Source organism: Strigops habroptila, chromosome 12, assembly GCF_004027225.2.
Source record: "Strigops habroptila isolate Jane chromosome 12, bStrHab1.2.pri, whole genome shotgun sequence".
Lineage (NCBI taxonomy): Eukaryota > Metazoa > Chordata > Aves > Psittaciformes > Psittacidae > Strigops > Strigops habroptila.
Window position 1 is genome coordinate 4,381,402 of NC_044288.2, and position 26,303 is coordinate 4,407,704.

A 26,303-nucleotide genomic window follows, 5' to 3' on the forward strand; every position below is an offset into this window, starting at 1 on the left:
CCTAATGTTTGACTGTGCTGGGACAGCCAATTTAATCAAATATTCACTATCAGCTGCTGGAGCTCTCTATGTCATATCTAAGAAGGAACCTCTGCTGTACATGTAATGCTTTCCTAGAAGATTTATTTGTTAGCAACCAGGAGATGAGAAAGGAATGCAATGCACTGTCATTTTTTGTGTAAGGACAATCACAGCAGTTTGCAAACCTTGAATTTGAAGCGGAGAAGTTCAGCAGAGGCCACAGTGCTATAAACACTGAACCAGGAGCAAATGCCAATGGAGTTTCTCCAGTTTGGCTTTAAATAAGTACATCAACAAGCCAAGGTGTGGAAGTTTAAATATTAAGCTTCTTGTCACCAAGTATAACTCTGTCTTACTGGCGTCTGTGGGGTGTTTGAGATGAGAGAACCATAAAATCCCAGAGTGGTTTGGGTTGAAGGGACCTTAAAGCTTATCCAGTTCCAACCCCCTGCCACGGGCAGGGACACCTTCCACTAGAGCAGGTTGCTCCAAGCCCCTGTGTCCAACCTGGCCTTGAACACTGCCAGGGATGGGGCAGCCACAGCTTCTCTGGGCACCCTGTGCCAGCGCCTCAGCACCCTCACAGGGAAGAGCTTCTGCCTCAGAGCTCATCTCAATCTCCCCTCTGGCAGGTTAAAGCCATTCCCCCTTGACCTTGACTACATGCCCTTCTAAAAAGTCTTTCCAGGACTGTCCTGGAGGTCCTTCAGGAGATCTGAATCCAGGTGCCACATTATCCATGTGGCCAGCTCTGGAGAAACTGGGTTTGCCATTAACTCTGTGTGACACGGGAGCAGAGGAAGGGCAGGCTGTGCCTCCGCTCAGCTCTCCGGGAGCTGCCAAAGTGCGTGTCTCGCGTGCGAGCTCACTGCACACGTGCCAGGGCCGCACGGCTCCCTGCATGCACCGATAGCGACTCACCTGCCTGGGCCACTACACGGTGCAAAGGTGATGGAGACCAGAGCAGGGCATGGAGGGGTTTGGTGCTTCCTCCCAAGTGGCAGACGCAGCCAGGCCAGCAGCTGACCTCAGCGCTGGTGTGCTCCAGCCACTGAGCTGGCTTGCCCAGCTTGTAAACAACTTCTTCTAATGGCTTTTTTTCTCCTCTGGGCTAATCTTGCTCTGTGGGGGCAGATAATATCACTGGAATTTTTCCAGTGTCCTTTGCAAGCGCCTCCTGCTTTGGACTTTGGCTGAGACACGAGCTTCCTCAATTGCTTTCTCTTGTTTGCTTTCCTCTGCCTCGCACCCCTTGTGCTGGCTGCTCCCTGCTCCGCACCGCGCCGTGTTCTCCATCTCGGGGATGGAGACGAGCCTGGCACAGCCGTGTACCCCCCGGGATGTCCTTGTGGGGCTGGCAGGGAGCAGGAGGGGCCCTGGGGTCTGGCCTCTCCTCACTGATGCGGGCAGAGCTGGTGTAGGACTTGGCAAGGTCCTGCTCAGAATCCTGGCTCTTTGCCCTGCAGCTTTGCCTTGCTCTGCTGTGCTTGTGCCAGTGCAGCTGCTCTGGGCTCAGACCTGTGCCATGGCAGGCGTTGGCTGCACTTTGGCCTCAAAGGGCTAAAAGGCTTCTAGTCCTGAGGCAGAGCCAACCCCAGTTCAACTGGGTTGGTACCTGACCCCCAGCCATGCACAGCCTGTCCCAACTGCTCACAGATCCCGCTTACCACCCCCCGAGCCCGCAGGGACCTCCCGTGTGGGGTCTGGCCACAGAAAGTCAGCCCTGCTTTGGAGCGAGCAGTACCCAGCCATGGATGCATGGCCTGAATGTGGCCCCCAGGGTGCTGCTCCGGGGCAGCAGGGGCAGGCAGCTGCCAGACCGGTTTGCCTGCACGGCCTCTGACGTGGTGCGGGGCCACGCACGTCACCAGCTCCTGCCTCAGCCGCACGTGTCCCCTGTGCTGTTACCCTCCACAGCACAGCCAAGGAAACCGGGGCACTGACCCTGTCCTTTTGCTGGCCACAGGCTGGGCAACCAGCATGCACAGGCCTTGCTAGTGCTCCGTTGGTGCTTCCTTCCTTTCCACCTTGGAGTTTTCCGGGTTTCCATATGGTGTCTGTGGTCCACGGACTGCGAACGAGCACACCGAGCTGGCTGTACTGTCAAAGGGATGGTCCACATGCAGTATCACAGAATCAGAGCATCACAGAATGGTTTGGGTTGGAAAGGATCTTAAAGCTCATCCAGTTCCAACCCCCTGCCACGGGCAGGGACACCTTCCACTAGAGCAGGTTGCTCCAAGCCCCTGCGTCCAACCTGGCCTTGAACACTGCCAGGGATGGGGCAGCCACAGCTTCTCTGGGCACCTTCTGCCAGTGCCTCAGCACCCTCACAGCACAGGGCTCTATTCTTGCAGTCCCTTCAATCCCATGACTATCCTGCACAAGTTCCCCCGTGTGTCCTTTTCCCTGTTAAAGATAAGCAAAGGAGTAATCCCCCCTGATGTGAGCAACCCACAGGTCTGCTTCAGGTTAAGAAGGTACTTTGCCTGAGGCCTCTCTCCCATTGCTGCCTGGGCACATCTTCCTGCCCATGTGGCCTCTCTGGATGTCCTGGTCATTGTGGTCTCCCTCAGGCTGTATTTGGAGCACAAAGGGACAGAAGTGTGCTGTGGTTTCTCTGGCAAGGAGCCTATTGAGTCAGGCACTGTGCGTTCAGGCTGCCTCTTCCTGCATCCCCATTCAATGCCCTGTCTGTCTGCCAGTTCCTCCCATGGAGGAATCCCATGCATGGCAGTGGGATTGGTGGAGATGGACAGCAGTGGGGCTTTCCCATGTGAATGACTGCTCCTGGAAGGCACAGCATGGAGTCAGAGAGCTTTTAGGTCATTTCTTCTTATCTCTTGGTGCCTGCGTTGCTGCTGTCTTGAGGCAGATTAACTGGTGGCGGTTTCTCTGGTCTGCTCAAGTTGCCTCATGCAACTGTCATGCATTTGGAAGAGTGGAGTAGTTAGGGCTGTGGTGGGGATTCTTCAGGGGAGGGGGAGCTGTAGTGCGGTGATCCTTTCATTATCATCAGAAATAGCTATTGCTGTTTATCTGTCTTCTCTTTCCTTCATGTTATGCAACCTCCTTTGCACATGGCAGTGGTTGTTTTCCCTGGGTCGATGTAGCAGCGATGCTCTGCCTGGTATTTCCAGACCCTCATGGCTATGACGGTGCTTCTCCAAGCTCATTCCTGCTCCTCTCACTCCCTTGACTGCATCAGCGTGCCCAAGTGCTTTTCCATTTCCTAACCAGTTGGAGTGTTGAGCAGGGGCCGTGGTGAAGCCCTGGTGAGCTTGCATTGGGCTATGTGCCCAGTGGTTCCGGTTCGCGTGGCCAGAGGAGGAATGGGGCAGATGACTCAGGGCAACTGAAAGTTCAGTCCTGGGAGAGCTCCTGGGATCCAGGTCGCTGGGACCTGTTCCTCAGGTTCCTATTTTTGTTATTCATCGGCTCAGTATTCCTGAAAACAAATCCAGTTGTTGTCACCTGGTTGGCATCACACAGCATTGGAGGGTGGAGGGTGTCCATGCACAGTGCCTGTTTGTGTGGCTGGATTTCAGCTCTGCTGTGGCCATGGGCAGTTGTGCCAGTCCCATGGCTGCCTCCAGCATGACCTGCTCCCCTCGGGCTGTGCCGCTGGGAACAGCCCCAGTTCCGCCTGGGGACCAGCCTTCTCCAAAGCCAGGGCAGAGCATCACAGCCTTTGCTGTCAGAGACCTCCAGGCTCTGTAGCATGTGGCTGCAGCTTTGTGCATGGAGGGTTGTGCATGGCAGCAGTCAAGGGGCTTTGCTGGGCTTTGTCCTCCTCCTGGGCCCCTCCTGCATCGGGGGTGAGCTGTGCTGGACCCTTGCTCGGGCTGTGGGCTGATGGCCATCTCTTGAATTGTCACTGGGTTGGGGTAGGATGGGACAGAGCTGTGCAGGGGAGTCGCTGCTGTGTGAGGGGTAAGAAAATGCTGGTTATATAGAGAAGGGAAAGAGCTGACAACAGTCTGCTAGTGAAACCAGGGATTTCACCGATACAAATTGTTCATTTAATGGTAGAACTTCTAAATGAAATGATTGCTTTATTTTGAAGAAATAAAGAAACAACTTTTCTTGAATCATCCATTCTCCTTCTTACCATGGCGCAGAACCTCCTTCTGAGCTCAGAAATAAAGAAGAAAACATCTGTGATGACAGAAACACCTCTGTGCATATCTCACTGAGCAGCCATCCTGCTCCTACCTGCCTGGATTTTAGTCATCTGGTCATGTCACCAGGGTGGCAGTGCCAGTAGACTCAAGCAGCACTGCTGGCCTGGTGCAGTGGACATGTGCCAGCTGCCTGGAGGCCAGCCAAAGCAGCAGGACCTGTGGCCAAAGGAAGCCCAGATCTCACATGGACACATTTTCTTTGTACATAAGGAAAATGGTTTGGATGCTTCAGTGAGTTATCAATTTATTGGGAGTAACCTGAAAACATGTGCTACCCGAAAATGTGCCTTCCTGGCTGGTATCCACTGAAATCCATGGGAGCTTTTGGCATATGTGATGTTAAGAAAACAGCTCGTGTTGCTGCTGCCATTGTCAGGATTAAAGCGCAATTGCCCTTTTTGGGAACACTGATTGCTGAAGGCATCTGTTGTGTAAGGGACAAGCTGGTGAAAGCAGCGGAGTGCCAGGCAGGGAGAGAAACCGTCCTCCTGTTTGCCACAGGCCATGCTGTGTGCTTTTGAAAGGCGTTTTTAGTTCTTTGCTCTGCATTGTGCTCCTCCTGCCTGGGCTGCAGGGAAGGTGGTTTGGGGATAGTTGGTGCTGGTGGGTACAGGGTGAGACGCAAGAGAGCTGGATGGCAAGGAGGTCCCTGGCTTGGTGCAGGATGCAGAACTTGGAAACCTGTGCCAGTGCCTCAGCACCCTCACAGGGAAGAACTTCTGCCTAAGATCCCATCTCAATCTCCCCTCCGGCAGGTTAAAGCCATTCCCACTTGTCCTGTCCCTACAGGCCCTTGTCCAAAGCCCCTCTCCATGTTTCTTGTGGCCTCCTTTAGGTTTTGGAAGACTCTTATAAGGTCCCCCCTGATCTTGAGATCCACTTGAGCTTCCACGCACTTTCTACTTTTGTGGGGGATGCCTCAGTGTGTTCTGCTGCTGGTATATTTGCAACCTGCATTACACAGCTGGACCATTACATGTGCCCATGCCCTTACGCTCTGACCACCGTGACACCCAGCACTGGGTCAGAGAGGTGCCCATGGGCTGTCCATCTGCCCGCCCCTCACTGCATCCATCTGCTCTGGCTGGGTCTGTGCTGCCCAAGAGGTGTGGGACACGTCAGTGTTTGGTGTGGACCTGAGCTGTGCCAGGGAGAGGGAACGTGAGGTGTTCCTGGTGCGATGTGGTACCCCCAAGGCCAGGACAAAGCATGGCAGGAGGTTGGGAGGTCTGCTAGAGATGACCTGAACTGCTGCAACCATGGTGTTTGGGCAGTGCAAAGGGTGAGCAATGAATTAACCATGCAAATGGGGGAAGGGAGGAGAGGGGGCCCTCCCCCACTGGCTACTTTTGTGGGGTTAAAAGAATGAGCAACTTTTGAAGCTGGTGACAGCAAAGAGCAGGAAGAGGAGACGTGAGGGGTTATAAATATCTGACTCTCAAGGGGCAAAGCAATGAGATACTAGTTTCCATGAACAGGCTCCTGGAGTGTGACACCCTCTTCCCTCTCTAGCGTGGTTGTGCTCCAGATAACAGAAACCACTGCTGATTTCCTGAACTCACTATCTTTGTCATAAAAAAAACCCCAAACAGCAGCAGTTTATAAATAAGGCTTAGAAAAAAACCAGAGCTGCTATTCTAAGAAGCACCAAAAGCAGCAGCTTTCCCAGCGCAACACTTCGGTTCTGGTTCACAACAAAGTTAAGCCACTCCAGAAAGAACCCTGAAACCTTTCACTAAGAGGAAAGGAAAGTGGGGCTGAGCTGCAGAGGAGGCACTGGAAGAGTTCTTAGAGGGACAGGCCAACGGGAGCAGCTTCCCTGCTTCTGCTGGCGCCGTGCTGTGCTCACCTCTTCCTCCCAAGAAGAGGTGAGCTCATCTCTTCCTTCACCAGAGACCTACCTGCATCCTGGCAGGAGCCCGTGGACACAGCTACCTGCTAGACCAGGAAACACGTCGCTTCTTGCTCTGCTTTTGCAGCCTGTGACCTTTCAGGGCTCTGGGTTATATACTGATATCAATGAATAATACCCATGTTGGGGCCAGATGCTGAAGAAACTATTAGCAAGACAGCAGGAGCTGAAATGAATGCAGGAATGTCTGCTGAATGCTTCCTCAGAGCTCACCATGCCCCTGGCCACGGGGTTAACCCTGTACTGGGACGTCTGGGTACTCCTGCACCTTCCCTGGGATGGGGTATATTACACAGAGGACTGCTGTGAAGGTGAAGGACAGATCTTTATGCCATGCTTATGGCATAAAACTGACCAAGAGGCTTCAGCTGCAGGAAGGAGGATTCACATTAGACCCAAGGAAGATCTTCCTGCCTGGAGACAGCTGTTCATGTTGTAAGAACTTTAAAACAGGACAATACAAGGATAGCTGAGCTATCTGGGGTTGGAGAGCAAACCTGTCTTCACCCGAGGTCCCTTCTAGTCCCAAGTTCAGTCTGTGAGCTTCTGTGGTCCAAGAAGACTGTAGGGTCTCTTGGGTCAGTGTCTGCTGAGTTTCCAGAGTGGAGAATCTGCCTTTTGCTACTCGTATGGAAGTTTTACAGTTCAGGCCAAGAGAGAACCCATCACCAAGCTGCCTGCTGCCATATGGAGCTCTGGGTGTTCTGAAGAAGCTTCTCCCAGGGAAGGAAAAAATGACTGTGCAGACAGCTGTGTTGTCCAAGACTTGTCCTTTTTTGCACTTTGAGTAGGTTCTTGGTAGTTCTTGATGTCAGGGTTTCACACTGCTGCACCTTGATAGCACTTGCCTGGCTTATGGACCTTCCCACAGCCAGAGCTTTGGGTTTCCACAGGGCAATACCCGGGGTTTTGCTGTTGCTGAAAGCACGATCAGACCCATGCAGGACAGGACAGTTTTATGCTGGAGACTTCAGAGTGTAGCAGGGAGCAGAGCTTCAGGGTCACCCGCATCCCACCCTCCCACCCCCCGATCTGGGTTCAAACTGAAACAGGAGAAGTTCAGGTTAGATATAAGGCAGAAGTTCTTCCCTGTGAGGGTGCTGAGGCGCTGGCACAAGGTGCCCAGAGAAGTGGTGAATGCTCCATCCTTGACAGTGTTCCAGGACAGGTTGGACAGAGCCACTGGGTGACATGGTCTAGTGTGAGGCATCCCTGCCCATGGCAGGGGGTTGGAACTGGATGATCCTTAGGTCCTTTCCAACCCAAACTATTCTGTGATTCTATGATCTCCAGAGAGGAGTGAAGCCTGGCAGAGTCCCACCTCGCATTAGAACAGCCCCTGCTCTCGGTGCAAGAACTGATCATTTCCGACATGTGGCCAGCTCTGGCTGTGCAATCTCCGGGCTTTTGCAAGCTACAGTATTGACAGAACAAGGAGTTAAACAAATACTATCTTCTGCTGTAACGTTTGTTATTGTAGGCCACAAACCACAGGCAGCTTGGCCTGGCTCCAGGAGAGCGACCTGCGTAAATATTCCCATGTTAGCGGTTATCTCCAAGATGCAGCCTCAGCCTGAGTCTTTCCCGGAGAGAATGGAGAGATAATGGTTCACAGGCAAAGGCAGAGCATCTCAGAACACTGCCAGCAGAAGCTGGGGCCATGGAAACCTGTTCCCTGTGCTCCAGGGCTTCATCTTCTGCAGCTCCCAAAGCCAAGCAGGACTTTCCAGACAATACATATGCATGAAGAGAGGGGCAGCAGGCTAAAGGAGGGTGTATGAGGTATCTGCTGGCAGCCCCTGCGGGCTCAGCTATAAGGAATGACACTAGCAAAATGGCAAAACCCATGCCAGGTTTGAATTCTGCCACATCAAAAACCTTTCCTATGTTCCCTGCTGGAATATTGGATATTGGAATCGTTAGCTCACTGCAGCCAAGACTATTGATGGGTTCTGCTAATCCAGAAAAAGGTCCTAAATACAGAGCTGTAGCACAGATTTCATATATGTTTCATATATTGTGTCTATAAAGTAAAATGCTGTTTGGTGTAGTCCGTCTTGGTTACCTTCCTGATGCCCCTAACACTACAGATGGATGGGATGGGATGGGATGAGTGGAGAAAGTGCAGATGGACGTAGTTATCTGCCACCTCCTTTCTCAGAAGCAGGACAAGATGCTGAACCCTCAGGGCTTTCTGCAGTCATGTTTTCAGAGGCATGTATGCAAGCCTGGGTGCTCCCCTGGAGATGAATGGCCACTCTTTGTGAATGACCATTCATAATGACTGAGGAGGAAGTCCTCAGCTAGGGCAGATAACTGAGGGTGGCTCAGATTCAAGCACTCTTGGTCCCCACAAGAGGTTGTCCAGTTCTCATATATCTCCAGCTGCTGAAGGTGTGTAATGACTGAGCACACGACCCCGTATCACAGTTGAGTTGCCCTGTGGACTAAGGCCCCAATGCCAGGAATTGCACAGCTGCGTATTTTAAGATGAGATGCCCCAGTGCTGAGCATTTACCTCCCAAAGATCCAGCAGGTTGCAATATGGGAATAGAAACCCTGGCTTGCCTTGCAGGGATGCAGCAATGATAGAAGTATTGGTGGTTGCTGGAGTGGAGGAGGATGCAAGTCTCCATGCATGGTGCTGCCTGCATCTGAGCCCTGGTATTGTGCCACATTTCTCCAAGGGAAGCAGGTTATGAAAGAGTTGAGCCGTTAGAGTCGCTTTCACTTAGCTGGCACTCCGGCTGCATCGGCTTTTGGTCCCTGGTTCCCTTTCTGCTGAAAAAAACAACAGTGTTTTGTTGGGTTTTCTTTTCTCTCTCATTTTTGTGATCCCAGGAATGTGTTTCCTTTCCAGTCATGTGGCCTGCACCAGCTCCGGGCTCCAATGCAATTGAAAACTGCATGTAAAGAAGGTTGAAAACTGTAGCCCTCCAGAAATGAAAATCCTTGGACCTGTCCTGATGGGCTTTGAGCACGATCTGATTTCACGTGGGCATGGGAGGCTCTTGGGGTTCACTCCTGGACTGGTATCACTGCAATAGATCTGATGTGCTCAGAAGCAGTGATGATCTGACACCCAAAATCAGCTCTGTGGCCCCTCTGAAATATCTGTGGGAGGGCAGTGAGTGCTGGATCTAATCCTGCTGTGGCCATGCCTCTCATATCCTTGTCTGCCCGCAGTGCCAGGAGGCAGCTTCACTGCCCAATTGCCAGAGCCCGGAAATACTGATGGAGAAACAGTGATGCTGTTGCTGTCTCTCCTCCTTGGAATGATGCTGGAGGAGATCCCTCTGCATGCTCTCCCTAAGCTGCAGAGCCAGGACACAGGAGGAATGAGCAAAGAGCATTCTCCTGGTGGACTACGTTTTCAGACACAGTGAGTTTGCTAAACATGAGAGCCTACCTGCCTCCCACAAATGGGTCTGATTTAGGTGGAACAGCCCATGAGACAGGAAGGCCAACAGCTACAGTGGAGACAGCCATTTCCAGTTTGGCTGGTGTCTTGTAGGCTGCTCAGAGAGTTCACTGCAGGACATAGTGAAGAGTGAGGATACCTCCAGGTCAGATGGAAATCAACTGGAAATGAACACTGCTGAGCTTGGAAGTGGTGTGATGTTAGGGCCAGACTGGTTGGGAAAAATTTCCTGGAACTGGTATTGCCTCAGCCTATACAAACCTACCAAGAAATCATGGAACTGGGCCAAATGGAGCAGAATTCATTCAGGAAAGAAAAGTTCAGAGCTGTAATTGGACCTGTTTCAGAGCTCTTTGGGAGTGAAACATTTCCATGTTTCCTTTTGAAGTGGATGTTTTGAAATCTCAATATTTTCCTGCTTTATGTGATTGCAGAAAATCACTTAAAGGAAGGTTCAGAATAGAAACGGAAACTCAGAATTACCTAAAATAATGAGTGCAGAATTGTGTTTATATGTTTTTTTATTCCAGTTGAGATCAAAGTCAAACTCTGTCATCTTGAAATCCCTGGTGGAAGGGATCCCTGTGGCCCAGAGAAGTGAATGCATGTCACTTGTCCAGAGCAGCTGTGGCTGCCCCATCCCTGGCAGTGTTCAAGGCCAGGTTGGACACAGGGGCTTGGAGCAACCTGCTCTGGTGGAAGGTGTCCCTGCCCGTGGCAGGGGGCTGGAACTGGATGAGCTTTAAGGTCCCTTCCAACACAAGCCAGTCTACATTTGTATGGTGGGGATGGTCCTACAACCCCTCCTCAGGACCTGCAGGTCCAGGAGGGTGCTGAGAAGCGGTGCCAGCTCCCAGTGCAGCCCTGGTGCACAGGGGGTGGGTTTGAGTGCAGGTTTTTCCCAAGGTTGTGCAAGACAAGAGCTATAAATACCGCGGCGCTTCCTGTGCGGCGCAGGGAGGAAGCTGCTTCCCCGGCGAGCAGTGGCCTCGGGGTGCAGGCAGCTGCCTGTGGCGGGGGGAAGAGGGTGCCACGTTGTGCAGACCTCGCCTCTTCCCCAGGCAGGGACTGGCTGCTCTCATCCAGAGCCAACCCCTGATGCTCCACGTCAGACCAGCCACGTTGCGGTGTCTCTAGAAAGCAGCACATGGGGAAGCCATGGTGGGCTTTCCATGGGCCAAGGCAGGAGGAGGAGGGTGAGGTGCATCCAGAGATGCTAGGAACCAACAGCAGGGTTCTGCTGGGGACAGACCCAGCCGTTTTCTGACCGAGGTCTGTTGGGTGAGAAGATGCTGCATTGAATGGTGGGACTCCTGGAGAAGGGGGTTTGGAGTGGCTCCAAGGGGTTTGCACCCACCGAGATCTCCACAGAGATGAGGAGGAAGGGCCACCTCTCACTGCACCATCTCTCCCCTGGCTCTGCTGCCCATCTCCTGCCAACAGCTCTTGAAGCAGCAGAGCTCCAAGAGAGAAAGGGAAGATGTGTGGGGGGCGATTGTATCCAACCCATAAGCAGGTGATGGAAAACACCTATGGGAGACACCCACAGACCGCCCAGTGCTCTCCTCACCAGCCTACAAGGTTGATGGAGATTCTCTGGGGTGACACTAATTGTATTCCTAGGGAATAAGCCACCCTCCTCCCCTCTCCCAGCTGGATGACCTGGAAGGTGAGGCTCTTCAGCTGGATGGGCATGGTCTAGTTCCCTCTGGCCCCTGGATAGGGCCTTGACCAACCTGGTCTAATGGAAGGTGCCCCTGCCCATGGCAAGAGGTTTCACCTCCCTCCTGAACTGGGGTCCAGTGCTGATCCCAGTATTCCAGGCGTAGCCTCAAGTAGGGCAGATAATAACTTCTCTCAGCCCCTGGCACGGTTCATCTACTGCACTCCATACCTGCAAGAGCTCACTGTTGGTTTCTGCTGTATGAGGCAGAGCTAGAATGGGAAGGAAGCCCCAAGCCCATATTGCATGCCATTTTGTGAGGAACTTGCCTGAGGTTTTGCATTTGGGAAGCCCCAGGGCTTAAATTGAGAACATAATTGGTGCTCGTGCAAGTTCTGATCCCCAAGAAAGCTCCATCCGCAGTAGGTGCCAAACCGAATCTCAGCTGTCACTTAAGAATAAGGGTCTTGGGTTGGATTCACTTGGACAGAAATGTAACCTCTTCAGGCTCAAGCACAGATGGCAAAGCACATCAACCCTGTTTCCCCGTGACTTTTAATAATCATGTTTGAAATGATCTTTAAGCAAATCTGATGCTATCAGATGGACTCGAGGTTTTTGTTTGACTGGAAGTGGCAGCACTGTGTTTGCAGTTCAGAACCAGACTGACGTGGGACTGCGGACCAGGAGGAGTGGGGGGAAGGAAACTGGCAGGTTTTTGAAATGGAAAACCTGCCAAAATTGACAGAATGTTTCTAAATTGTAAGTGCTGCATTTCCTGAGACAAGTGAACTTGGGGAACTATCACAGAGAGAGAAAATGCTGTTCCTCATGGGAAGAAGGTCCCTGTGCTGGGGTTTCAGGCATGGCTATGCCCCAACCTGATCACATTTGCCCATGAAGTGTCCACCTGGGATCAACATGTAGAATGGGGACAGGAGCAGGGAAGGTGTAAGGAAACCCTCCTGAAGTCTTCCACTGACCAGGTTCCACTTCAGGGAAAGCTGTTGGGCCAGGAGGGCAGTTTGAGATTCTTCTTGGTTTTTGTCAAGATTAGAAGATGAGCCCAAGGACTTGCTTTGACAACCCTTTGAGAACTTGCTTTGACAACTTGCTTTGAGCAGAAGATACCTCTGGGTTCCTCCTGCCACACTCTCCAGCCCAAGTGGTCCAGGAAACCCTCGCCTGGGCAGGTCCATGTTCATCTCCTCGGGCTCTGGGTGCATCTATGCCATCCCTGTCATTTGGAAATGCTTCCAGAAGCTCTTCTTCTTTATTCTCTGAGTCTGATATGCAAAGGATGCACTGTGGATTGTGCTGCTCTGCAGGCTGCCTGCTGCTCTGCCTCCTGGGGATGGACCCTCTGGGAGATGAGGACTCTGGTACAGATTCTGCCTCCTGCCTGTGTCACCGCGCACTTTGCAAGAGGAAAAACTTATTTGTTCTGCCATGGAAAGGTACAGCTTGTGTTCTACCAAGGACACAAGGAAGAGAAGGAACATGGAGTGCAGGCAGGGAGGGGGTGAACTGTCCCTCACGGAGATCTCTTTCACGCATCCACTTCACGTGACAGGAGCTGATCTAAGTGGAGGCTTCTGTGACCCTGCCAGGGCTCCTGCCCTTGGTGGCATGATCCTGCTTACCTCTGTGCCAGTGCTGAGCTAGTACAGGGGAAAATAACCTTGGAAAAAGAGCTTTGTGTTCATCCAAATCAGCCCCATGCAATGGCTGTTTGCATGGCCAGAGGCAGTGCCCCGCTGCATGGGAAGAGACCATGTCCCAGGGGCTGGGGAAGGCTGGGTCCTGCCTTGTCCAAATTAGAGCAGTTTATATTACCAGAGGACAAAGTGTGTGGTGCTGAGGGGAAAGCAGAAGCAATCAGTCCACAAATCCCCCAGGATCTATTAGCAGCGATCCAACTGGCTCCTGACCCCAGCCCAGCTTCCCCTCCTGTGAGTTGATGTTGTTTCACCTGCCAAGTGACATGTACCTGCCTTGAAGGCAGATCTCTTTGCTATCTCTTGCTTGGTTATTGATGAAGATCAGAGTCCTGGTAAGCCTGGTGCTGGTGCCTGCCTGGGTGCAGAGGCACAGTTCCACCCGGATGTCTCAGGAACTGCTTGTCCTGATAATACAAGTGGGCAGATCTGGGATCAGGCTCTGCTGATTCTGCTCCGAGGAACAGAAGGGAAGGAAGCAATTTCTGTAAATTTAGTAAGAAAGTCCTTCAGCCTAATTGCTGGAAGTGGTTGGGGAAGCTGACGGGCTATAATCAGCATCGTGACTTTCTTCCTGCTCATCAACAATGCCAGAGCTCCTCCTTGGTGCAGCTCTGGTGCAGCCTGGTGCAAAGTGACAGCAACCCTCACCAGCTCAATCTCACCGGCCAGGAGCAGCACAGGCCAAACACAAAGGTGGAGTGTGGGAAGACCTCTGGAGAGCAGCCAGTCTGCTTAGATGGGGTGTCCAGGTTAGAAAAGTGACAATAAAATATTGTCTGCTTAGATGGGGTGTCCAGGTTAGAAAAGTGACAATAAAATATTGTGAGAGGCTAATTATGCACAAACCACCACAGCAAATGGGAAACTGGGGCTAAAGTTGGATTTAAATTGCAGAGGCCCTTCCGAAAGATGAGCTGTGCTAATGACAGTGCTGTGGCTTCATGTTAATTGGGAATAAGAAGCTCTGAATGACAGGAGGAGTGATAGCTGTTGCAGAACATTGCTCAGAGAGAGCAATAGGCAGAACGATCCATTATTCCTGAGAAAATATTCATAAAATGTGGTGTCTCCATGAGATTTCGCATCATTTCACCTCTGTCAGAGGCTGGGAGCATGTGCTGTTTCACTGATGTGATCAATGGGGGGAAATGCTACCTGATACTGGCTGGCCACCTTAATAATTCCCTGTATTGTTAACCCAAATACTGAGAAACTATTTTTGTGTTAATTATAACAGTCTTATAACAGTCTTCCAGTACATAAAGGGTGCAACAAGAAATCACAGCACTGATCAGGGCAGGGTCAGGCTCCTCCTCAACCAGCCATCACTGTGAATCCCTCTTTCATGAGCAGCCTGACCCACCCTGGATGGGAGGTGTCTGACATCCTCTGACCCTCTGCTTCTGCTCTTGGCAGATGATTGCATCCTGGCTTCCAGGGAAAACCCTGAACAGGCAGGAGTCCCTGAACCCCTTTGAGGGCTTCTTTAAAGCTGTGGGATGGCGTATTTGGCCATTGCTGCACAAAAATTAGAGGTCTCCACTGTTCTGGACACATGATGCTCTGGGCTCTCAGTGACCCTGTGAGTTCAATCAAAAATTATGCTGTCCTATGGCTGTCAGTGATGAAATTCATGTGCTACTTCATTCTCATTCAGAACAACTGGGATTATACCAGTAATGCCCAGAGTTTTCCATTTTGTTGGCCTGGAAAGTCACTTGGAGTCATTTGAATCATGTAATGCAATGGTTTGGAGGTCAGTTCAAGCCAAAGCAATGCAGAGGTCTGAGATGTGTAGGGCCAAAGGTCCAACCCCTTTTCTCCTCTGTCTGGTATCTTGCTTGCCTGATGGGGAGCGAGACACAGAGCAAAAGTCTAGCTCCTTCCTGAGCTGCAGGCTGGGCAGGAGGGGGGATCAGCGGGGATCAGCCTCACCTCTGCTCTGGTGGAATCTCTAATAAAGGCTCTAACTTCATTCAATTCAACTAATGGCAGCTATGTGCAGCTCCAGGTAAACACTGGGAAGATCTCCAAGTCTTCATGCATGGCTCAGACAGAGACTGCTGTGAAGAAAAGGGTTTAGTCCCTTAGGGGCAGGATCCCATTAAGATGGAATTCAAAGAGTTTCATTCTGATGCTTGTAACAAACACAGGCAAATGTGGTAATTCCCCTAAATGGGAATTAAAACCTTTGGGCCTGGCTGAGCTAAAGAATGAGACTGCATATAGACCGAGAGCCAGGTGAGGACCCATCCAGAACCTCCCAAGGCCAGAGGGGTCCTTGTCTTGGCTCTAATGAGAGCTGGATGGCACCTTGCTCAGCATCCAGCAATTCTGAATACAAAGCAACACCCCGTGTTGGTTTGTTAATGAACTGTGTCAAATCTGTGGCCATGGTGAATGTGAAGAGGCTGAGCCACAAGGAAGTAGTTAAAAGCTTGTGCATGAGGGATCATGGCTGGGAGGAGGTGCTGTGATGGGGGAGCCTCGGCTCTTCCCAGTGAGCACAGGCTGCAGGGCACAGCGTCAGGGTTACAAGAGCATGGCAGGTCAGAAGAGAGAGGAAGCGCTTGGGAGCTGGATGGGAGTCTGGGCAGAAACCTCCATCCCATGGATGGTTACGCTGCAAAACGTCCCCTGGCTGGCATCCTGCAGTGCTCCAAGATGTCTTAGCAGCAGTTGGGATCAGTGGCTATGACGGGGCAGTCAGGCAGGAGCCACCTCTGGTTCCTCCCCATCACATCTGCTGTCTCAAGGCAGTGACACTGATGCTCCTTCACCTACATAACCCAACCACACAATAACAAGGAGGACAAGCAGGCGAGGACTGTGTTTGCAGGATGGAACTGATACTTTCTCCCTTATTTTTTCTCCACCCAGTTGCCAGGGCGGAGATGCCTTTTCACAGTTGTCATACAGGACACGTCTCTCCAAGCTGCAGAGGAACCAATGGATGCCACGTGCTAGGGACAGATCCATATATCCCTGGGCCAATTGGTTGGTTGATGTCTAAGGACTGTCTTTGTGCTGTGCTCCAGGCATGTCTCTGTATTGCAGTGCATGGCTGTGTCTTGTCCTAAGGACCAGAGACCAGCTGTGTGCCTGGACAGATGTGGCCCAGGGCTGAATGACTCCCTGGATGACTCCGCTGTGACATTAAGACAAGATGTGAAGATCTGCCCTCAGGAAACAGCGAATGGGTTAAGCAATGCCCTGTCGCGACCATCTGACTTGAGGCCTGCCATGGACTGGCTTGGGCAAGAAAGCGCCAGAAGAGAGGTGGATTCCCAAGTAATGTGGCTGTGCATCAGTTTGTTTCTTCAGTGACACAGTGAGGATGCTTCTTTTGAAGAGCTCATAAAACCAGTGGTGGCATCAGGCAGCACCCCCCTCCTTGGTGCCTCCAGATGATCAACACAGGCAGGAAAGGCCAGGGTTTCCATGCCATGCTCCAAACATCAGCCACCCTCCCCTTCAAGTGTCCTCAGAGGCAGACCCCAGGAGATGTTTCAAGAAGACCTACAGGACTCATGCACAAACCTCACACCCAGGTTAGCACTTTTCCAAAACAAGGAACTGTAATTGTTCCCATTTTTAAGAGAATTAGAAACTGAGGCATTCAGAGAGCCTGGGCTTTGTCCTGTTACGTGGTCCCAGTGCTGCTGAGTCCAGAGCTCACCCTGTACCATTGCTGCTTTGCAGAGCTTCTGGGCTCACATCCACCACCTTTGCTGCACAGCGTGGTGGGATGGAGGCAGTTGCATTCCCACCTACCCACACATGCTGCTTAGCCCAGTGGTGAGGATTCAGAGAGGCTGAATCCATCCCTTGTGTGGTTTGGAAGGTGGTTTTAGATACAAGAGCCCTGGCTGCAGAGGGATCTCTTAGCTCTTCTGGGGCCAGCTGCAATGATGATGAGCAGGCGATGCAGATGCCTCTGCATGTTGGTATCCGTGTGCTAGCCTGAGCAAAAGCAGAGCAGGAGGAGAATGAGCCAGGAGTCAGCAGGATTTATCTCGTCTGTGTCCAAGTAGGGCAGAGTGCAGTAGGGAGCGGTCACATTCCTCCTGTGCTGGGTGTATTCTCCTTTTTCCCTTACAGAAATGAAGACCTATTTGTCACTACAGCCCTGGTACTGTGATGTGTGGGCTTCAGAGGTGCTGCGAGGCCCAGAGCCACAGGGCTCTAAGCTCCATCAGATGAACATCACTGCTCTTTTCTCTCTTTCAATGCTGTCTGAAGGGATGCAGCAGCTCCGGTGCTACCTGCAGAGTGAGGAACTGCAGGATCCTCACGGGGCAGCTGGTGGAGGGGCTGCTGTGACATGGTCTTGCTGCTGGGAGCATGGTCCCAAGTGGAGAGCATGGGCAGCCTCATGCGTGTTGTTTTGTGTTTGCAAGTTGGGCTATTTTTCTGCTGTTCCCTTTGAGCCAGTCGGTGCTTGTGTTTTAATCATGATAAGACAGATGGAGATTTCCAAGCCCTCTACAGTCAGGGCCAGTGTAATCCATGGGAAAAGACTGAAGGAAGCATCTCCAGGTGATTTTAGTGATGCCCAGCACCGTGGTGAGAAGGGCACACAGAGGCTAGAGCCTGGCAAGGCTGTCCTGGGAAGACGGGTAAGGCAGCTGCTGCTTCCCTGCCTTCCAAGGGAGGGTTCATCTCACTGCTCCTCACCACTGTAGAGTGGAGCTGCTGCACACTCATCCCATGGGCACGTCCCTGCCATGGCAGCTTGGCTCCCAGGGAAGGCAGGGAGCATTTTGCTGCCTGTATCTGGGGAGGGCAGAGATGACATTTGGTTCCGGGAACCACGAGGTGCCTCCTGTCCAGTCGAACCTGTCCCTTTGGCAAGCGCTGGGGGAGGCTCTTCAGGGGAAAATGGTCGAGCTTACAGAATGTGTTCTTGTTCCTGGGTCACATAACCCCTAATTCAGCTGGAGGAAGCAGCTGCCTCCCGCACAGCAGAGATAATAGACATCCAGTGCCCAGAGGGGTGTTTGAAGACCTAATTGAAGGCCAGTTCTGCAGGTCCGGCTTCCTGGAAGAGGGCTGGGACTAGCGCAGAAACAAAGATGCTCCCTTCTCGCTGCACCCTGCCACTGGAGCCACGTCAAGGGGAGCACAAACCTACTGTGGTAACTTAGACCCTCTGCCCAAGCATGGGCAGCAGCACAACACAGGGAATGGGAAGGGAGCAGGGAACTGCAGCAAAGGGACGTGATGGAATATTTCATGCTATGAGTCCCCATGCTGTCCCTGCTGCACTGTGCCCACATACATCCCTGTGAAGCTGTGGTCATTTGGTGAAGCACAGAGGGTGACTCTGGGAGCAGTTAGCTCCCATCTCCATATTTTTGCTGAAAATCAGATCCTTTTTGCAGTCCGTTTAGAAGGAGCTTCACTGGAGCAGTATCTTGTGTCCCTGAAGGTCCCAGCTTCCCTGTAGATTACTGGCCCTAAAGGCTCAACTCTGCAACTCTCTGATCTCAAGGGGATTCTTGCTCTAAACTGCTCGAGGCCATTTTTGGGACATGCTGTTGTGAGCAGGGGTGAGGTTGGTGAGAACACCCAGCTCTTCCTCTCGGCTCTGTCTAGGTGCCTGTAGATGGGTGATGGATCATTAGGGTCACGAGCTGGTCTGGAACACACAGAGTGGTTCTGCCATTGCTAGAGCGTGAGTTCACGTCTGAGTTATGGAAGCACAGAGGAATTAGCTGTAAATATACAGTGGAAACCAAGGGAGCCTATAATTAAATGTTAAGAGTTGTAATTAATGCTGCCTATATGAGTATCTCAGCTTCTTGTGGAATCCAGACATTCCCTGCCGCTCCCTGTTTCCACAGGGCAGCAGAGAGGGCAGCGGGCAGTGAACGGACAGCACCAGCGCTCACACCCACTGTGGTCCAGCAGGGAGCTACTCAGACACGTGCAACAACAACCTGTTTGTATATTGGTTCTCATGACATTTCCGGGTTTCATCTGCTCCTACTGAGCAATGGGGAGATGGGGAATGTGTGTGCATGTGCTGGGCTCTGCCTGGACGCTGGTGTCAAGAGCAGGTCAGACACCTATCTCTGAAGAGCAGATCTGGAATATGAGCCAGGAAGCAGAGCTGTGATGGGTAAAAGGCATTTAGAGGAGTCAAGTGATCTCCTCCTCTCTGGTACTGTGTGAGGGGTCTGTCCCAGGGGAGCACACTCTGAAGATCAGCTGCAGGAAGGAGCTGTGCTTTGATGCTGCCTGTATCAGCTTCTTCATGCATCTGTGTTGCTTTGCTAATGGGTACTAAAGACTGAGTGACTTTAGTGCAGTCACTTGGAAACCAATGTTAACCCAGGCTGTAAAACTGTACTTATGAATGTGGGTAAATAGAACCTGCTCCATCTGGGATAGCGAGGTCTGCAAGAGGAAGGTGACTAGCTCCTTCTCACCCAACAAGTCAAGGACAGCACCTTCTCCACCCTCCACAGGACTCGGGCATCCTGGTGGCCAATTCTGCATCGCAGTCATGGGATGCACTTAGCTCTTATGCAGGTTGATTTTAGGAGGCATATTAACTTCTGCGTGAAACTTCATGTTCCTTGTCCTCATAGTTGGTGCCCACCAGCAGTGTGCTCTGTGTAAACCCGGCGTGCTTGTACCTTTTTCCTCTCCTGTTAAGGTGGAAAGGGGCCATCAAGTGCAGATTTCAATCTCAAGGTAGTGAATGGGACTTTTCTCACTTCACACACAGGACTGTGACTCCTGGAACAATATAGGGTCTGTCTCAAGCACACATGGATTGCCCTCTGCTAAGTGACTCATCCTGTCAGATTTCTGTTCTTTCCTGAGCAATCTCCCATCTGAAGTCACTTGGATGCCTTTCAGATGCTTTTCATTTGAACTCATAGATCTCCTTCTACCCAAAACAAGAGCACAAACTTGCTTCTTTAACAGTAGCCAAAACCTTCTTGCCACACTGCCAAGAACTTCTTCAGCATCCAGGCTTAAAACAGTCTCTTTTCCTTGCCTGTTGTCTGTCTTGGCTATGTTTCCCAGAAGCTGCTGTTTCAGGGCTGCTGTCTGTACAAAATTAGCTCCTGAGAACATGTGTTCAGGTGCACTTTAAGCAGTGTCAGTATAGCTGCTCCTGCCTGTGTGCGAGTCTGCTGCAGCAGGATTTTGGTTAATATGTCCCTTGTTATAAAACTGGGATTTTTGTCAAGTTCCTGCTGTTCTGTTTAAATGAAATTTCTCCTGGGATCGTTCATCTGTTTGACCTTCAGTGCTTGTTTTGTGGGACAAGCCCACATTGGATCCAGTGATACTGATGGCTTTGCATGCCTTCACAAGATGTCCTTTCCTCTCCCAGGCATTCTTCTTTGTGGCTTGCATGGGAGCACCCAAAGGCACCAAGAAGTCACTTGTGTAATGCATGCTGCAACAATAAGCCATTATCACTCTGGAAAAGGGCTGCAAGTAAAGACTGTGCAAATGATGAATTGCAATGTTGGAAACAACCCCCTTTTGTCGCACTCAGGAATTCCAGGTGATGCTGTGGGTTTCCCTGCTGTCTGTTCCCAGGAAAACACCCTATGATTTGTTAAATGGGAATTTGGGCCAAAATGTGCAAAACCAGAATAACCAGGGGTTCTTTTTTTTTTTTTCCCAGGCTGTGAAAAATGCACCCTTTTAAGAATCAATAAATCTGTATGCAGATTCCCAGCACATGAATAATTCAGGGCTATGAGAAAGGCGAAACACTATAGTGGTTTGATTACGCAGTTGTTTTAAATAAGCAAAATTAGTTGTTAATGAGACCCCTCTGCATATTTAGGAAAGCTGAATAATTTATTAAGAGCCAAGAAGTGAAGGCTGGAGAAGGGAGGAGAAAGCCAAGCAGCTCTTTGGAGATTGATTGTGTAACTGTGCTAGGGGGAAAAGAGGGCACAAATTAACCCCTTTTGGAATAAAGCACAGCCGATGCACAGAGCTTTCATGAAACAGCTCTGCCGAGAGAGCAGGTGATGTCCTGGCACTGAGTGCAGACACTTTTACAATGGGGCTATGAATTAAGGGGAATCGTTACGTGGCATCCCCAATGTCAGGCAGTTCAGGACCCTGCAGCCCAGGAACATCCATTTCTTTCCACTCTGTAATGAATCACCAGCCTGACAAAGAAAAACACATTTCCCAAGGCCTCAGGTCATAAGTGCTGCACAGGAGAGGGGCTTCTCTAGGCTGGGAGAGAAAAACTCCCAAACAGAAAAAGGATTCTACCCACCTTTTTGTTAAAAAATTCCCTCGGATTTTCTCCCAACAAGGGCTAATTATTTCCCGTGAAGCTCTTCTGTGTTAGCATCTGTGCACATCCTGATCCCTTTGTCTCCTTTACCCAGGCATGCTGGGGGAGATATGTCCCAGCGGTGAGAGCTGCAGGCAAACTGCATCATGCTACTCTTCAGAGTGCAGGCAGAGCATTGCTGCAGCTTTCCTGGGGCAGGTCTAATAGCTCCAATGTCCCTTTCTCCTTTCCCATTGAAGCTGCCTGTATCTTGGAAACCAATGCATGATTTCCGCATGTTGTTCCAGGCAAAGTGCGCCAGGGGAGAGAAATAGGTGCAGAAACTTGGGGAGAGGCGAGGTAAGTGACCCACTAAGAGGTAATGCTTATAGAAGCTGCAGGGATCACAGAGGCTGCAGAAGATGTAGCTTCTCTATACGGGCATGAACTTCATATGGCTGCCCACCATGTGGCTGAGCTAGTAGGTGGTTTGATCTTGATTTGTGTGGTTGTTTAGTCATTCTCTGAGCATATTTGACCCCTGGGTGATATGCATAAGGCTTTGACCCTGAGGATTTGTCCAGTTTCTTTGTGTGCAATGAAGGTGCTGGAAGAGATTCACCCACTACTCTTATGAAGAGGGTTTTTCATCAAGAGACAGGAATAGCCCTGCTGAGCTCCCAGAAGGATCAATGAGGTGCTCAGGGCCAGGAGCCTGGTGGATTTGCCATGTGTGTGGAAAACACCCTGGGCGGTGGTCATGATGGGCAGCCTGTGTGGCTGTTCTGCTTTGGGGAAGAGAGGTCTTGGGAATCCTTGCTGTGTCAGCCAGAGAGGAGGCAAGGAAGTGAAAGTGCTGAGTCACGGCTCATGTCATACTGCTCTCAGAGGGTACAGCAGACCCATGGACCTCGCCCTGGGAGCGGGCGCAGGGAGGTCCCTGGGGCTCCTGTGGGAGTTTTCTTTGTGACCTTCGATCACATCAAGGAGCCTCTCTTCTGCACAAGGTCATTAACCTGAGCATCTGCTGGTACCTGCACAGGAGCTGCTCTCCATGTGTCAGCAGCTCTGCCAAGCTGACAGCCACGCCAGGCCAGAGCACATACCCCGTGGTGAAGCTGAGGGTGGTCACAGCAGAAGAGGGGCAGTTGCTGGACCTGCTCCTGCCCCTGAGGAGCATGTGCAGCATCACCCCGTGGCCCCGGAGCTCTCTGGGGACCCGCTCAGCGGGGCTGGTGCTGGGTATGTTCCTGCGAGGGCAGAGGTGTCCTCAGTCCCAGGGAGGCTGGTGGGACACAGGGCAGTTGGTTTGCATTTGAGATAGGAAACTGTTTTCCGAGGGAGGTGATGTTGGACTGAGGCTAAATGGATTTCCATAAATATTTGAGCAAGGCTGAATTATTTATGAGCCTCCGGTGACACAAGAGAAGGAACCGATGGAATCATCTGTGAATTTTCCAGATGATTTGGTTTAAAAATGCTGCTCGTTATTATTTATGTGGGTCAGATCCCCCTTTGCTCCTGGCCAGGCCTTGCACGAGCCACAGCAACACAGAGGCAACATACAGATCTCTCCCTTTATCTACCTTAATCTTCCAGTCAGGAAGTGAGCAGCAGCCTTGCTGTTTGATTCCCCAGGAGGACTGCAACCAGAAACCTTTGTCATTCAAATGGATGCAGAGGAAAAGGAAGGAAGGAAGGAAGGAAGGAAGAAAGGAAGAAGGGAAGAAAGGGAGAAATAGAGGAAAGAAAGGAAAAATGAAAGGGAAGGAAAGGAAAAAGGGAAGGAAAGGAAATGGAAGGAAAGGAAAAAGGAAAGGAAAAAGGAAAGGAAAGGAAAGGAAAGGAAAGGAAAGGAAAGGAAAGGAAAGGAAAGGAAAGGAAAGGAAAGGAAAGGAAAGGAAAGGAAAGGAAAGGAAAGGAAAGGAAAGGAAAAGGAAAGGAAAGGAGAAAGGAAAGGAAAGGAAAGGAAAGGAAAGGAAAGGAAAGGAAAGGAAAGGAAAGGAAAGGAAAGGAAAGGAAAGGAAAGGAAAGGAAAGGAAAGGAAAGGAAAGGAAAGGAAAGGAAAGGAAAGGAAAGGAAGAATTTATAGGAAGGAAAGAAAGGAAAAGAGACAGAGGGACAGACAGAGAAATCCTTCAGCTTCTGGTCAGAGAATCAGTCACAGAATCATAGAATACCCCGTTGGAAAGGACCTGTAGGATTAAGTGATTCAATCTCTAAGAGGGTGGCTTTGGAAGAGGTTTTAGGAAGGGTGTTTGTCAGCTAGGCAGGGATCCCTTCTGGTTTATAAGTTTTCACACTCTTTTATAGCAGAGATGGGATCAAAGACCTGTTGCTCTTCATCACAGCAGCTATGTGCACACTTCGGGCAGGATCCTGCGGATGTGGGATCCTGAACTGTGTAGTCAGAGGAAGGAGTTTGCTGTAGCACTGCTGCAGCAGCCCCTGGAGGAGAAAGCCCCTGCTCTCTGGGCAGGTACGAGGGTGTTATAGCAAACCTTGTGGGGTCTCCAAGTATGAGTCATACAAGGAAGCCTCTTCTGTGACCTTAGAGCTTCACATAACTCCTGACTCAACTTCTGATGGGTGCCACAAGGACAAAGCAAGATCCCAGGCGCTTGCTGTGGGAATGGCCCAGCTGTGTGTGCTGTGTAAGCAAAGGCAGAAGGGCTGTTTTCACCCTGTGCCCTTGGATGGCCACGTCCTGTCTAGCTAATCATTAACCAGGTTAAACACAACAGGGCCAGGCTGCTTCAGAGTGTTTCTCCATACCCAGGACTGGTGGCTCCTGCAGGGCTGAGGTGGAAGCAGCTTCTCACCTCCCAGCCCTACCTGCAGTAACGCCTGTCTCCATCCCTCCCATGGGCTGAGGCCAACCAATCCCACACCATCATTTCACAACATGATTAGAGCTTTTTCCTCTGCTACAGCAATAAACTCTTCGGGGTCTCTCTAGAGCCTTTTGCACCCTGTGACTGTTTTATCTTGGCTCAAAGGCCTTGGTGTAGTGACACTCTCTGTCCCCCTCTGAGCCCTGGTCCTCATTGCGTGACACATGCACCATCCTCCTGCAAGAGCCCTGGAGGCACGGGCAGGGCAGGCATCAAGGGGAGCAGGACATGGCTTGGAGTCACTTGAGGCATTACCTTAACTGCAGGCTTAGGGATAGCTGCAGAGGTCAGATGGACCTCTGGGGTCAAATGGTGTAGGAACAGCCGGAAAGATGCTGGTGGGCAGCAAACCCGTGACCAGGAGCTGGGTGAGGTGATGCTGGGGGTCTGCTTGGCAAACCATGTGCCCAGAGGAGCTGTGGCTGCCCCATCCCTGGCAGTGTTCAAGGCCAGGTTGGACACAGGGGCTTGGAGCAACCTGCTCTAGTGGAAGGTGTCCCTGCCCATGGCAGGGGAGTGGAGCTGGATGAGCTTTAAGGTCCCTTCCAACACAAACTATGACTGCTGGGAACCGAGCAAAACTGGTATCATTTGGGGTTTTTCCTCTTCCACCCACTGCACAGGGGCTTCCCCGCTGTCTGCTCTGGGACCGCTTCGGGCCATTTCTCTTTCTGGGAAGTGCCTGTGTCATCTCGAGACATCTGTGCTCCCAGGAAACAGGAGTTGCAGCTTCCCTCTTTGTGGCAGCCCAGGCAGCACGTCTGCCTTGTCCAGCTCTCTGCCCTTCCATCCCTAGGGTCCCCGGGTCAGCGCCGCGCTGTCCCTGGGGGCAGCTCAGCAGTTGGGCTGCTGGCTGCTCTGTGCCTTTGTTTTCCAGGAGCTGGAAAGGGAAGCAGGTGGATCCAGGGGATCCCAGCCACAGCACAGGGACAGCCATGCTCCAAAGTCCAGCACTGCCGCTTCCAGCACCCCCTGGACATGTCTCCGGGTGGGAAGGGCAGAGGGGATCAGCCTGATTTATCTTCTTCTCTCAGCTCAAGGACTTCGGCAGGTTTGGGAGGGAGCTGGGGAAGGGGTGCTCGGCCACGGGCTGCTGTGCCTTTGGCTCCGGCTCGCAGTGGACGTCTGTCAGTGTCACATGAGCTGTCAGGAGACAGATGGCATTTCACTGCCTGGCTGGAAGTCACCCCTTTCTTTTCTTTCTTCCTCCCCCCTCCTCCCCTTCTTCTTTCTTTCTTTTCTTTCTTTTTTTGTTGTGCCGGTTTTGTGCTTAAAGGGAACGGGGGGAGCCTGAGAGCAGGGAGAGGGGACGCTCGCCTTTGAGCTGCTCTTGGTGCCAGCAGAGATGGGCTCCATGTGGCTGGGGCTTCTGCCTGCTTGACAGCCCAGCAGCGGGGCTGGGTGCTGCGTGCTGGTGCTGGATGCTGTGTGTCAGGTGCTGGCGCTGGGTGCCAGGGCCTGAGCAGGAGCTGAGGAAGGGAGATGGATGCAAGAGGAGTGCAGGGGGTACTGTGAGTAGGAGTGGTCCCCAGCTTGCCCAGGCAGACACACACTTGATGCTGTAGCGCAGATGGCTCCCAATGCTCCAGGGGAGCCAGCTCTGAGGGATGGGTGAGAATCCACTGCAAAGGGCCAGAGGTGTGAGGGGCATGTGGGAGCATCCAGGACCTCTCATGCCCAGCACAGCCCAACTGCAGCTGATGGACAGCAGGTCCTGGGTGTGCAGCCTGACCTCTGCGGGGACAGTGAGTGGGAACGGATGGAGCTGGGCTGCAGGATGAGGACACCTTCATGCTGGGATCCTGGGCTTTTAAAGACTTGACCAGACTGAAGCATGGGGTTGGTGATAGCAGGTTAGACTAAAGACCTCCAGACAACCTTTCTACCAACTCTGAAGGCCTTTATGTGCCCTGGGTTAAAAGCCCCGAGCTGATCAGCAGGGTGCCTCTTGGGATTTTCAGACCCAAAGTATCCATCAGTAAAGCTAGAAGATGACTACTGACCTTCCTAAAATACTACTGACCTCATGTCTGCTCAGGCCAAGGATGCCCTCTACCTTTTGGCTTGTGAGGAAGATGCCTGAGGGCATGTGAAGCAGTACAAATGCCTTCCCATGCAGGTGTGAATTGCTGGGTGGGTGAGTGGCTGCGGACAAAGGTGCAGGAAACAAAGACAAAAAGAGTAGGGATGAAATCCTATTTCATTGCAAAAAGAAGTGATA

At 51.6% G+C, this 26,303-nt stretch overlaps 1 long non-coding RNA gene across 1 annotated transcript; it reads left to right on the top strand.

Annotated features, from left to right (window-relative positions):
• Positions 1-629: 629 nt before the first annotated feature.
• Positions 630-18,371, top strand: LOC115615711. The gene is made up of 4 exons (XR_003994129.1): positions 630-699; positions 12,044-12,049; positions 14,928-14,933; positions 18,361-18,371. It is a non-coding gene; the product is annotated as an uncharacterized LOC115615711 (long non-coding RNA).
• Positions 18,372-26,303: the final 7,932 nt, after the last annotated feature.